Source organism: Macrobrachium rosenbergii, chromosome 54 (assembly GCF_040412425.1).
Source record: "Macrobrachium rosenbergii isolate ZJJX-2024 chromosome 54, ASM4041242v1, whole genome shotgun sequence".
Taxonomy (NCBI): domain Eukaryota; kingdom Metazoa; phylum Arthropoda; class Malacostraca; order Decapoda; family Palaemonidae; genus Macrobrachium; species Macrobrachium rosenbergii.
This window is the reverse complement of record NC_089794.1, coordinates 53,901,602-53,914,858: the sequence shown is the minus strand read 5'-3', so window position 1 is coordinate 53,914,858 and position 13,257 is coordinate 53,901,602.

The window sequence follows — 13,257 nt, the reverse complement described above, 5'->3', positions numbered from 1 at the left end:
GCTATTATTAGGAATATATTTAGAATTAGGATTTTGTTGGATAAAGCTTTCAAGGAACAAGAGACTTTTTTGGTATTCAACTGCACAATGATTCTTAAATGAAATTATTAAAAAATAAATTATCACATTTCGAGTAGGTTTAGCTAAAAGGACGTTTTCGTATCTGTCCTCTCAGTAAAGTTGAACTCTTGTCCTTAAGCTGCTTGTAAATAGTAGTGAAACGAGTAAAGACGACGTTTTATTGTCCTAAAGACAGGATGGTACGACGTTGAGAAAATGAAAGAAGGTATTTTGATAAAATGAAAATCAGCACCGTACCATTACAACTTTGTCAGAGAAAAATTTTAAGTCTGAGAGTCTAAAAACATGACCTTTTCCGGTCATTTCACCGAAAAGAACAATCCTAAAAGTGAATTCTTGCCCCGTTAGACTTATACAAGAGTGTCCTGTGATAGAAGAGGTAATAAAATAACAAATTATGGCAGTGACTATGTATCTGAGTCCTCTATTCTCAATTAATTTTTATTATTAGTTATTGTTGGCGACTTCATCTGATAGATAGGTTTCTTAATGATATAGTGTGTTTGGATCTTCTTTAAAATAATATTGTTACTTTGCTAATTCTATCCAAAACCATTTTTCCAGCAACGTTGAAAAAGGGGGTTTCGCCCCATATTCTGCGGGACACAGGTTTTATAAGAAAGACATTTTGTCAAGTAATAATATTTGAAAATTTTTTTCTAGACTCCAGTAAAATTTTCGTGAATACCACAAGTCATTAGTCCCGATAAAAGTCTTAAGAAAATAAAGTTACACGTAAATAAATTTTGATCATTCTTAAACATTTTTATTTTTCAAGATCAGCGGTCTGTGGGACGGTCACCCAAATGCCCGTTTCTGGCCCAGACCCGAAGGAAACGATAAAAAGGGAAGGGAAGGAAGAAGGGTCAAGAGGTTTGATCAAGAAGACCTCTTCCAGGAGGAGAGGTTATTAAGAATTTGGAAAAAAAGGAGCTGGAAGACAACTCCAAAGCCTGTCAGCAGAGGGTAAAAAACCGTCACTGAACCGCGTAATCCTACGAGGATTCTAGATTTCCAGTCTGGCAGGACGTTACGAGCCCCTTAGGGACAATAAATAAATAAATACACATACAATCTGGAAGACTGGTACAGTGTCTGTTTTGTGAACCTGTCGCCTGTCATTAGATTTATGAATAAAACATTAAATAAAGATCATCAGTAACAGGCGATATCGTTACCTAGAGTAATCAACTGCCACCGATGAAGGTGACAGGGAATATCCTTCCCATTGTGGATTACGTTCATGTTTCGGTGCCTCAAATATTCGCTGTATGCTTCTGTAATATTGTCTCCGACCAGAAACTGAAAACGAGTTTCCTATGTTTATATGCTTTTTTATGAACAAATATTCTTCGTATTTCCATATATCATATTTGAAGATCAAAGTATATCGCCAGAGAAGAAGATATTTCAAAGACAAATTCACTTTTATCAAAAGGCTTATTTTTAACAGTTAATTTCCTCAAGAAACTGTACTATTGTCAGTAATTTATTACACTGAATTTACTTAATTTACCGTGTGCTTTTATTAGCATTTCTAACAATTTCATTAAAACGTAATGTCTACTTTTTTTTCATCATCTTTTACCTTTTAGCTAAATATTTTTCGATTTTCCGAACGCTTTCCCACATAGGTTCATCAAATCATCCAGAGACAAGAAAACGCTTTGACGCGAGAAACTGCTGTTTTCCACATGAAAGAAGTTATCCTGTCTTTTCGCCACGATCAGCTTATCTTCTGTTTCTACTAGTCTCCACTCGTAACCTTCACGTAACTTCTTCCGTGTGAGTGTCAAAAGAGAAAATAATTCTCTCTCTCTCTCTCTCTCTCTCTCTCTCTCTCTCTCTCTCTCTCTCTCTCTTTTCTCACACACACACACACACAAAAGGGCAATGGCTCTGTAGCACGAAAGTAGAACTGACTTAGCAACAGCAATAACTGTATGACGTCAAACATAAGCAAATCAGCGCCCAGGCGTGTCCCAGAGGCAATAGGATGAAAAAGGACGGGGAACGGAAGGCTAAGAGTCAAAGCAAAGGGAAGGGAACTGGACTTGGGAGGTTCCATGAAGATGAAACGAACATGTAAATGGAATCGAAGCTTTCAGACCACTTTCTCTATCGTGGCTACGAAAGACGACTCAAGTAAAAAATCGTTACGATAAATAACAAGCATTTTCAGGATTTTCAGAGAAAGTAATTATTTCTTTTAATCGGTATTGTTTTTCATTAATGATAGACAGTATATCGTACGTCTACAGTTTCTCGGTCCCTATTTATTTACAAACTCAATTTGTTAACTTTATCAAATCTTTCAATTCCTGAGCAATTCAGCTGCTTTGCATCTTCGTGAAATATCAACCATGATGCAGGCCTACCTCTTTGAATAATTTATTAGTTATATATATTCATACTAATTTATTTTACTCTGTCTCAAAATAATTTCTCTTTTGTTTAATTGCTTATACTTAGTGATCATTGTTATTTGTTCTGCTTTTAACTTGAGGCTTAACTATCAACAGCACCTACAGCCTTTAGACTGATATTACAAAAATTGCTGGACGTTTATTCTTTATAACTGAGAAAACACGATTCGTATTAACCATTATTTATATTCTCCAACGACGCTATCGTGCAAATAATTAAAATTTGTATTAAAATTTGTATATGCATTATGAATAAACTTTCCTAATCTGCACCATTCATGCTCGAGCTTCACTGACGAGGTCTGACTTTTGGTTCAACATATCTGAACTCTCTTTTTTTCAGTCTGATTTAAATAACAGACTGTAATCTTTATATGTGGTCACTGCAGAGAGCAATAATTATGGTTGGCGCTATAATATCGAGCACAAGGCACGAAATAAACTTCTACTTCCGATTCGAAGCCAATGCAATATAACTACATTAGATTAACCAGGACAGCCATCTTAAGTAAACTAAATTAAGTACGGTTTCCTATGGCAACATTCAACTATACTATAAACGAATGCAACATGAGCTAATAACTGACCATGAAATAATCTACAGAGTGAAAAAGCCGCAAAAGAGCTATCAAATGCAGAAGAGAAACTAATAGAATAGAAGAGAATATAGGATTTAGGCCAAAGGCCAAGCTGTGCTGGGACCTATGAGGAAATTCAGCGCTGAAATAGAATTTGACAATAAAAAGCCTGAAAGGTTCAACAGGAGGAAGACCTCGCAGTTGCACTGTAAAACAATTGTTAGAAGGTGGAAAGGAAGATGGAAGAAAGAGAATATGGACGGAGGTACAGTCAAAAGGAACGAAAGGGGTTGCAGTTAGGAGCCGAAGTGTCGCTGCAAAGACCCTTAAAGGCAAACCTACAGTGCACCGCATGAGGAGCACTGACGGCACAACCCACCTACGGGGGCGATGCCTATAGAAGGCTGGAAACCGATATAAAACGGCCATCAACGACATGGCATCGCTTTCCCTTCGTGAGAAAGAATTACTCTTCACGAAAGCTCGGCGTTTCATCTTGAGCTTAGTTTAGTATGTTCCGGTTTGTCAGCACTAACAGTAATTTCTGACCATTTAAGAACTTAATCTTCAAAGACGTGAATTAAAAATGATTAAGCCTGCGTAGAACAATATATCAGAACCTTTCCCATATTATTTTCTCAAGGAAAATTTAGTTGCTGAGTGTCATTTCCAGGAGAATAATATGGAAACCATTTTTCTTCCTTTCACACTTAATGTTTTACTTGTTCGTTCTATTTAAGTAATTAGCTCGTACTGTAGGAACAATTTCACAAATATAGTTTGTTACACAGTAATGTTATATAATCCCATAAATCAGCCATAAAACGTCACTATAGAGAGAGAGAGAGAGAGAGAGAGAGAGAGAGAGAGAGAGAGAGAGAGAGAGAAGGGTGGGGGGCGGAGTGACCAGTTGCAAAACAAGACCACCTTCGTTATGATCCCGCCAAGTTAAGGGCGAGAGACTCATTATGATCGGCAACATTTCGACGGAGAGAATAAGCTCTCACCTCATTCTCCATGGAAACATTTCTGTGTATGGCTAAAAGTCATAAAAAAAACCCCAAAGGGGCACACAAATATATGAAAAATTAAATTTTATTTTAATACAAAACTTTATGCAGACACAAAACTTGCCAGATGAAACTGTTACTCTACTTTTTCAGGGGGCAAATGCTGACTAGCCCTTTTCGCTCAGTGGTAACATTTCCAGGTTGAATTGAATTGAATTGAATATAGAATTTAGGCCAAAGGCCAAGCACTGGGACCTATGAGGGCATTCAGCGCTGAAACGGAAATTGACAGTAAAAGGTGTGAAAGGTGTAACAGGAGGAAAACCTCACAGTCACACTATGAATCAATTGTTAGAGAGGGTGGAAAGTAAAAGGAACGAAAGGGGTTGCAGCTAAGGGCCGAAGGCATGCTGCAAAGAACCTTAAGTAAATGCCTTCAGTACACCGCATGAGGTGCACTGATAGCACTATCCCCCTACGGAGAACATTTCCAAGTCGCTTACAATTTAGAACACTGGATAATTACATTGCGCAAACCTTGAGCCGACCTCAAACGACGATCAGCCTACTCATGGATGTGATTCAGTAAAACGGGTGGTTAGAGCTGTATGGCCCGGGTAGCAATGGACACAATGAAGCGAAAAGTCACATACAAAGGGAGATATGCATTTTTTCTCTAGAAAAAACTGTAATTCGACTCTCTGAGCTATTATGTACTTTTTTCCCCTGTGGAATAAGATTGCTCATAATTCCTACCAAACGTTCAATCATTAGGGTTGCATGCGGAGACTATTGGATCCTCGGAAGCAGGACGGAGAGGGTCGAAGGAAAATAAGAGGAAACGCAGACGCCCTTTAAAGGGCTGCAGTTAATAGGAATCAGAAAGAAGCAAGTAGGAAACTCAAATCCAAGAGAACAATCGCCATACGAAAAAATGACTGAGTTTAAAATCTACAAATATGGAAAACGCTGCCTGAAGGCTGGTAAAAGAGTACTTGGGAAGAAGTCTTCTGTTTTCTAATACAAGGAAACAGACTTTGTTGTTTGCGTAAAATCTTGGAAAATGTATTTTTCAAAAGAAATTAAAACTGGTTAGCGGCAAGAGAGAGTTCGTATTCAACCCATACCGTTTGCGAATAAATAAAGGGTGCTGATGAATGCGACACACACGCGCACACACGCGCACACACACACACACACACACACACACACACACACACACACACACACACACACACATATATATATATATATATATATATATATATATATATATATATATATATATATATATATATATATATATATATATATATATATATATATATATATATGTTTGACGTTGCGCTTATGCACGTGCGCTTTAGTACCTCAAGGAAAACCGAACAGAGTGGAGTGGTCTTGATTAGTTCCATCTTTTTTTAGAAATTTTCAAAATGAAAGGTACCTAGCATACGAAATTTACATTCTGTTGGGATAAAAGCATTATACACGGACATGCAGAAAGTTTAGAAAACAGTTAACATCAGTGAAGGAAAGGAACGAACTTCCTGACAGTGTGTGCAAAGTATAAATCTTGCTTTTGAAGGACGCCTGTCAGGGATGATTTCTTGAATGTTAAGTAATTAGCATACCGTCTTGTCATTTGAAACTGACATAACTGACCTCTTTTAAATATACACATTTTATATCTATCCTTTGAGATAACTGGGTGATATTTTTATTCTTATTAAAACATCCTTGTACAAATAGACTCGATTATAATTCCTCCTGCGAAATGATGGAATAAACGGATATTTTAGGATATGCCCAATTAACATGATCGGTTTCTCTAAGAGAAATTGCTTATCTCATAAATTTTTTTATGCAGTTGGATTTTTTCATTGATTTACCCGTTTGAACAATACAGAGTTTGTCACATGAATTGCGAGGAATTTGATGTACGCTTCCGTTTGTATTGTCTAAAAAGTTCCTTTTTAAATACTGTTTTTTCATTGCGTCATTCTCGAATGTCTCACTAGTACCAATTTTTTAGCAAATAGGGAATATTTTTAGGTTATACAGTATGGCAGTACTGGTACGCTTTGTGATGTATGCCTCTCTACTGTTTTTACCATAAAGCCCTTTTATCGTTCTGAATGCATCCCCTAATAAAATATGAAAATATCTTAAGATATCTTAATTTGTTTGCTTTATTCCTAATTGCATCTAATTACCCATAAATATTTTCAAGCCCACAAACGCGCAATGCTCTCAAAACGGAGAACATTCTTTTCTTAACTTTACTGTGGCCAGAACAGAAAATATATAAATATATGTTAAAATATATAAATATGTTGAGTTTTCTGTATACATTAAATCTAAAACCATTACTACTTCCATGAGTAGGACATTCAAATGACGGTAGACAACAACCTTTTTCCATCTCATGATATATTTTAATTCTGTTCAAGCTTTCAAGGAAAGCGTTTACATTTGCGCAATACTTATCGAAAGAGACCTAAAATGTAATGAGAGGGTCAGAGTTCATTAATCTTAAAAAAATCTTAGGAGTGTACGAGAAAGGTAGAGAAATATGAGTAATCTTATATTTACTCAATGTTTCACAGCATTTAAAGAATTTCTCCCAAAATAAGCAGCTATACCAGAGCGAAAAAAGCAAAAATGTACAACAGTCCAAGCAAAGAAATCCAGCATACAGAAAAAACGCGGTATGATGTTTCAGTTCCGTCTCAATTTCTTGTTTGCCTGCAGTCAGAGACAGAGATAAATGGGTGGCCGAAAGGAAAGTCACAAACAATTTTTGGAATTGTTCGGAAATAATGAGACACACTATATGTAACGTTTCGAAATCAAAACCTTATTGAAAAATAACAGGGTATATCGATGACACTTCCCTTAAAAAGCCTCGAGAACAAAGAATGTGCTAAGGAATAGAAATCTTGTATCAGGAGTGATTACACGCGTGTCTACTTTGTACGAGTAAAGATGGCTTAAAACTACGACGGTCCTAACCTACACAAAGGTAAAATCCTCTAGGCAGCGCCCTTCAGCGAGGGGATGAGGTTGCCATGCACTTCGACAAGTGGACCGACAGGTGACATCTTCGAGGATGTCTCCTCGAAATACGAAATGCAGAGGAGTTCGACGACTCCCGAAGGAGCAGCTACTTTCCGAACGCTCCTCCAGACGGTTTTACGATTATGGACAGGAATCCCTTGAGGAAATCTCACGGGGCAGACACCTGGTACAAGGACCCACTAAGACTTTGTGGGTCCTGCTTGTTACATACTTGTAAGAAGGGCATATATATCCCCCTCGAACTTTTCAAAAGGTTTGAAAAGTGATTAGAAATAAATAATTCAAATCATTCAGAAAACGAGGAATAAGGAGAAGGTTTAGTGCATTTTAATGTTTCTTCATGATAAAACATAGCTCAAGAATATTGCAAGACAATAAGGCAAAAAAATATCCCATAACAATAAGGCTTCTCATCTACTTTCTTGCTCTTGCTCGCATACTTGAAATAATTCTTTTAAGGAAAATAAAATACACATTGTCTATTGAAGAGAGAGAGAGAGAGAGAGAGAGAGAGAGAGAGAGAGAGAGAGAGAGAGAGAGAGAGAGAGAGAGAGAGAGAGAGAGAGAACTTTCAAAGGAAAACTAAATTTTTGGCCATTGAATTTCATCTACGACTTTCAAAATTACGACGATAACAAATACCTTCTGATAAAGTACCTTTGACAGCGACTTTAAACTGACCAGTGACCTTGTCAAGGGTCAGATTAAATTTAATTTGGTGAAATGAACACTGTTAAGCGAGGTACCTACGTAGTTAGTTTCCTCAAAATACGAGAAAACGAAAAGTTTACAAAATAAAAATTTGACCTTTCAACTGAACCTGTGACCAGGAAGAAAAATACTGTCAACAACAAGGTGCCGACAGTATGTTCGCAGTTTCATAAAAAATAAAATGTTGACATATAAATTGATCTGTAACTTTGAAAAGAGGGTCAAGTTTAAACAACATCTGGTGAAATGGATCACCAACGCCCAGGTACCTTACCCTGACTCACCCAACCTGCTAAGACTAAGATGCTAACATTTAGATGGACCCGTTACCTTGAAAAAGACATACAAAGTAAAAAAATTCCCTAAAACAACACCTATAAAGCACTGTTGAGTTCTGAAGGCCAGACTCTATTTCAGTTTCTGAGATCTAGTGAAAAAAATGATAGTAAAATTTTGGCCTTTAAAATCACTATGAGACCTTGCAAAATGCTTCAAGGGCAAGTATTTATGAGAAAATTAATCAACAAAACCCTAGGTATCTTCCCTGAAGTTTTATGTATCATAAGAGAAGAAAGTGAATAGGTATAATAATAATAATAATAATAATAATAATAATAATAATAATAATAATAATAATAATACAATACAATAATAATAATAATAATAATAAGACATACTGGAATGGTTATAAAAACAAAGACCCGAAGTAAAAACTCAGTGGAAATGGTTTTTCCTACCTGGAAATGAAAGGATATTAATTCATTATTTTTTTTTGCATATCAAAATAGTTGAAAAAGTGAAATACTTACTAAACTAAATGGCAACTAGATATCGCAAAACCCATTACAAACATCTGCTTTCCAGTACCGAAAAATTTTTTTTTCTTACTTCATTTTGATGATTATACACATGTGGACACAAATGGATTTTTTACAGTTTCTTGTGAAAAATGCTGATCACTTCCTTTATAATTTGTCGGTTACTTTTCCAACTTAGCCGGAAAGGGTTCTGATTGCCAATGTTGCAAAACTGGTAATGTTACTCTTGTAAGGCCCCAGCTGGGGCCATCCAGGCATCCGCCGTCCAAAACAGCAAGCTTGATCTACCGCAGACCATCGCTTTTCCCCGGAAAACACAAACCAAAGAAGGAAGGCTGAAGCAGTGATTTTCATGTATTTTCAGGAACTTTCAGCGTAACATTTGTAAAACCAAAACCATCTGCAAATGTAAAAAGTTTCAAGCTTTCGAACCATATGTAACGGAGAATTCTCCTTATTTTGTACAAAGAACTGTTAACTGTTTTCCAGCCATGGGAAAACATCTGACCATAAAATTATGCCTTTCTTACTCTGATGTTAGATGCTGCTTTTCCATTCGCGGAGGCCCATGTCTGGTCAGAAATTTGTGACAATAAAATTTATGGGCTGCTTTAAGAGCAAGAGCCCGTGCTGGCATAAAGCCAGCTTAATCAAAAACAACAAGAAACAATAAACTAGTAAGTACCCGGACGCTGTCTCTTACTCATCCCGTCCCTGCACTCTAATAGCGAAATATTGGAGAGGCAGCTCTTGCCTACCAATAGCCATGAAATTCCTGGACTCCACATAACCCAATGAGAGCCTATGATGATGAAGGCAAAAACATTTGTTTCCTTGTTTGGTGCTTGATCTTTGCAATGGTTTGGCTGCTTGATAGGCACTATTTTCAGTTTCTTTAGGACCATTCGTTCTGTTTTACACATTTAATTACATATGAACACTCTAGTCTTTTGACCTTTAGGCTTATTCCGCATAAATATTTGCAGATTTTGAATAATAATAATAATAATAATAATAATAATAATAATAATACAATAATAATACATATTGCAGACTTCAAAGTATAATGCTGAGGTATGGCTGAAACGAGACATTGTGTCATTTTCGAAAACTTTCCAGTTCGAAAACTTTTCGAGCCAATTATGCATAACTCGGTGACTTTCAAAGCTCCACGGGTAACTATTGCCGCCATGAAAGAAAGAAGGCTCGTACTAGTAAGAGGAATGCCTGAAGAGAAGAGAGCCATCCAGCCACTAGTGGAAGCCAAATTTGCCACTGAAAAAGGACCGCCCTAAACCAACACCAAGACTCCTCTAAATGCAGATACTCATTTTGCGAAGAGTTATTAGTGGCGGGAGAAGGAAGGAAAGTAGTTAATAGGATATCAACAGTTAATGAACTTACTACACAGGCAAATGCTAAATTGCGCAGCGTTCAAAGCAACCTTTAAGATTCATCACGCGAAAGATGACATAAGGAATGAGAGCCAGTTCTCAAATCTCGAGAGTATCGTACTAAATTTGAGTGATCACGAGTAAAATTATTGATATTCTTGTATTTAGTATGGATCTTTACGGATACTTTACGTATGTGTGTAAGACAAAGAAAATTTTTATATTCACAGATGCTTAAAAGTTTATTAAAACACATAAACACATATTTTACACTCACAAATGCCATGTACACAAACAGATCTAGCACAATAAAATTATAACGTGTTTAAAGCCAACTGTTTCCCCCATTTCCTATGGCTCTATTTCGGCAACAGCTTCTTACATGTAGTACAAGTACTTCTGTAAATAGTGCATGCAGTGGCCCGTAATAATTAACTGCCCCTCCGAGGGACCAAGAAAAGGGCTGCTACTCTAAACGGCCTCATTTGAGCATCTGCCTCTGATGGTTTTCCCCTCACAAAAGAAGTACAAATACTGTCGAAAGTACTCGAGTACTTAATGCTACTTGAAGAGAGCGGAGTGTGCTCATAGCGTTAAGTTAATTCGGTACTGGTTAATGTTTTTTTTTTTATGAAGCACACATATTCTCATGAAATAAAATTCCATTAAGGCAGGTGCTCCCTTCGTAATCAGTTGAAGAACTGGTCACAAGTGCCATCAATTTACCCAGAACGTTTCCGGAGGATCGAAATGTTTGTGGGACAAAATTATATAATTTGTATCGCTGAATAATTCACCTCATATCTTCCATGAAATATTAGCGAATGCTTTTATGTGTTTATTAGCCTGTAAATTAATGCGCTTATTATGTCACGATAACCTACATTATAGTTGAAAATTAAATGCCACACGACAAAGGTAAAAGTTCAGTACAATATTCACTACCCTAGATTTTCCCTTGGAACTCGTTATTCTGCTGTATTTTTCTAATTAAAGCTTAAAACATTACATATAAAGCATTTTTAAAATAAAAGAAATTACTCCGTGACGTTAAAAATAATTCAGACAACGCTGTAAATGTGTAATTCATGAAAGAAATTACATTTACACAAAACGAAAAATACTTTCATAAAAAGTTTTTCCCACGCCAGTTTAGGTGACATTGTTAATCAATTTTTTAGGCAATAAATTTGTATCTCATTTTATTGTATGTAACTTCTGTGGCTGCAATATTTGGCGAATTGGTGGTTTAACTTTATTCACTGTATTGAGTTTATCCATATTTTTGCATTTAAGGAGAAACACTGGAGTTCGATGAATAATTACCGGCAGCTTTCCATTTCAGGCGATTCCTTTCGTTGTTATAATTAAGATGCTGTTTTCCTTTGTGTAGCAATTATTTTGGTTGTCCTTTTTCCAATCCATTTAACTGCTTATATGGCTGCCTTGCATAAACAGCACGCTTATATATCCCATGATGATCTTCCCTCAGATGAAGGATCAATCATTGCATGCAGACTGTCAATAAGCAAAAGCCAGTGCTGGCATAAGGATTCAAGACGGGTTTTAGTCATCATTGACTATCAAAATTTTCTTTCCCGACCTCGTAGAGGGTCCTTCAAGGATCTGCTGTCTTGCTTGCCCTTTCCTTCTCCTCATCAGTGCCCTTCATCAAGGCCTCTTTTATCCTGCTTAGTCATGTGCTCATGATACGACTAGAAGCAGGTCACCTTCTTGCTTCTTAGCCCTCCTTGGTGGGTAACGGTAATTATCAGTCTCGCGGACGTTGTTACGAAGCTTTTATCGTGGACCTGGAGAGCAGCTCTCTATGTTTGGGGAAAATAACCCGATTCGTATTTGTAATTTAAAAACAAAACGACTTCTTTATCTCCTTATCTATTCCTTCTTTCTCCTCCGCAACGGGTACGATTTTGTAAACGGAAACATACACATCTAACTACAATTTAGCTAAAACGTAAATGCTTTCATTCTTCAGAAGTCTCACAACACGGGTTTAGCTAAAACTCCCTCTAAGAAGACGCATGAGAGCAACTATTGGGTCATTGCTGAGTCAGGAAGTTGGGAAAACTCGCTGGTATGCAAGCAGTTAGCTTGCCCAGGTAATTCCTTGGGTGCAGTTGCTCTCAGGTTCCAACTTCTTTTAGACTTGTATGGCCTAGTGGATAACGCCCTTGCTTTCCACCTGAGAGACCTGGGTTCGATCCCCGACGTGAGTCAGAAATTTATTTCTGTTCCACACGTGATTGTGTGTTAGTGATTTCTATATATATATATATATATATATATATATATATATATATATATATATATATATATATATATATATATATATATATATATATATATATATATATATATATATATATATATATATATATATATATAAATATATATACATATATGCCATCGTCTTTTGCTTACTTAGCGTGGGGGCTAAAACCCTGTGCTTTGAAGGGGTGGTCACTCAGGGCCTACACACAAAAGAGCAAGAGTGCACTTTCAAGGTGTGTAATTAGCATTTGGGACAGGTAGGAAATTAGATTACTCACTTGGGAGCGCCTAAACGCTGGGGAAACCGAAAGTCCCAGATCTTAATAATTTTTTTCATCTACCTCCTACTGTGTGAGCTGTTTACTCGTTATCGAGTGTTCTTTACAGAGGTCAGCCGGTGTCCAAATGCTGGAGAAATCGGAAGTCAGAGAAGCCAACGAGGCTCCCCATTCGGGCTCAGTCTTGCTCAGTCCGCCTTTCAGTCAGTCAGAAAGGTCTTGCTGCTTTCTTAACCGTGTCCCATGCATGGCACTCCATCTCTGGACTGGAACCTAGGCTACAAGCAGCCAAGCCACAAGCGGCCATCTGAATTCTAAAAAGGAATATACCACAGATCATCCAGCCCTTATCGCAAAGTGCTCGTTGCAATGCAACTCATGGTATGTCCTGTTAGCATTCGAGTTACCAGTTCTCTGTTCCTTATCCTGAATCTCTCATTTCATTTCATAAATTCTCTCCCAATAAATACTCTGATATCAAGTGCTTCCCTGTGTGAATTAGTTTCGTGAATTAATCGCCCCCTTGCTTGTAGGGAACCGTGTTATTCCTCCCAAGTGCTTTTAATTGCTGATGAGAAAAACCACATT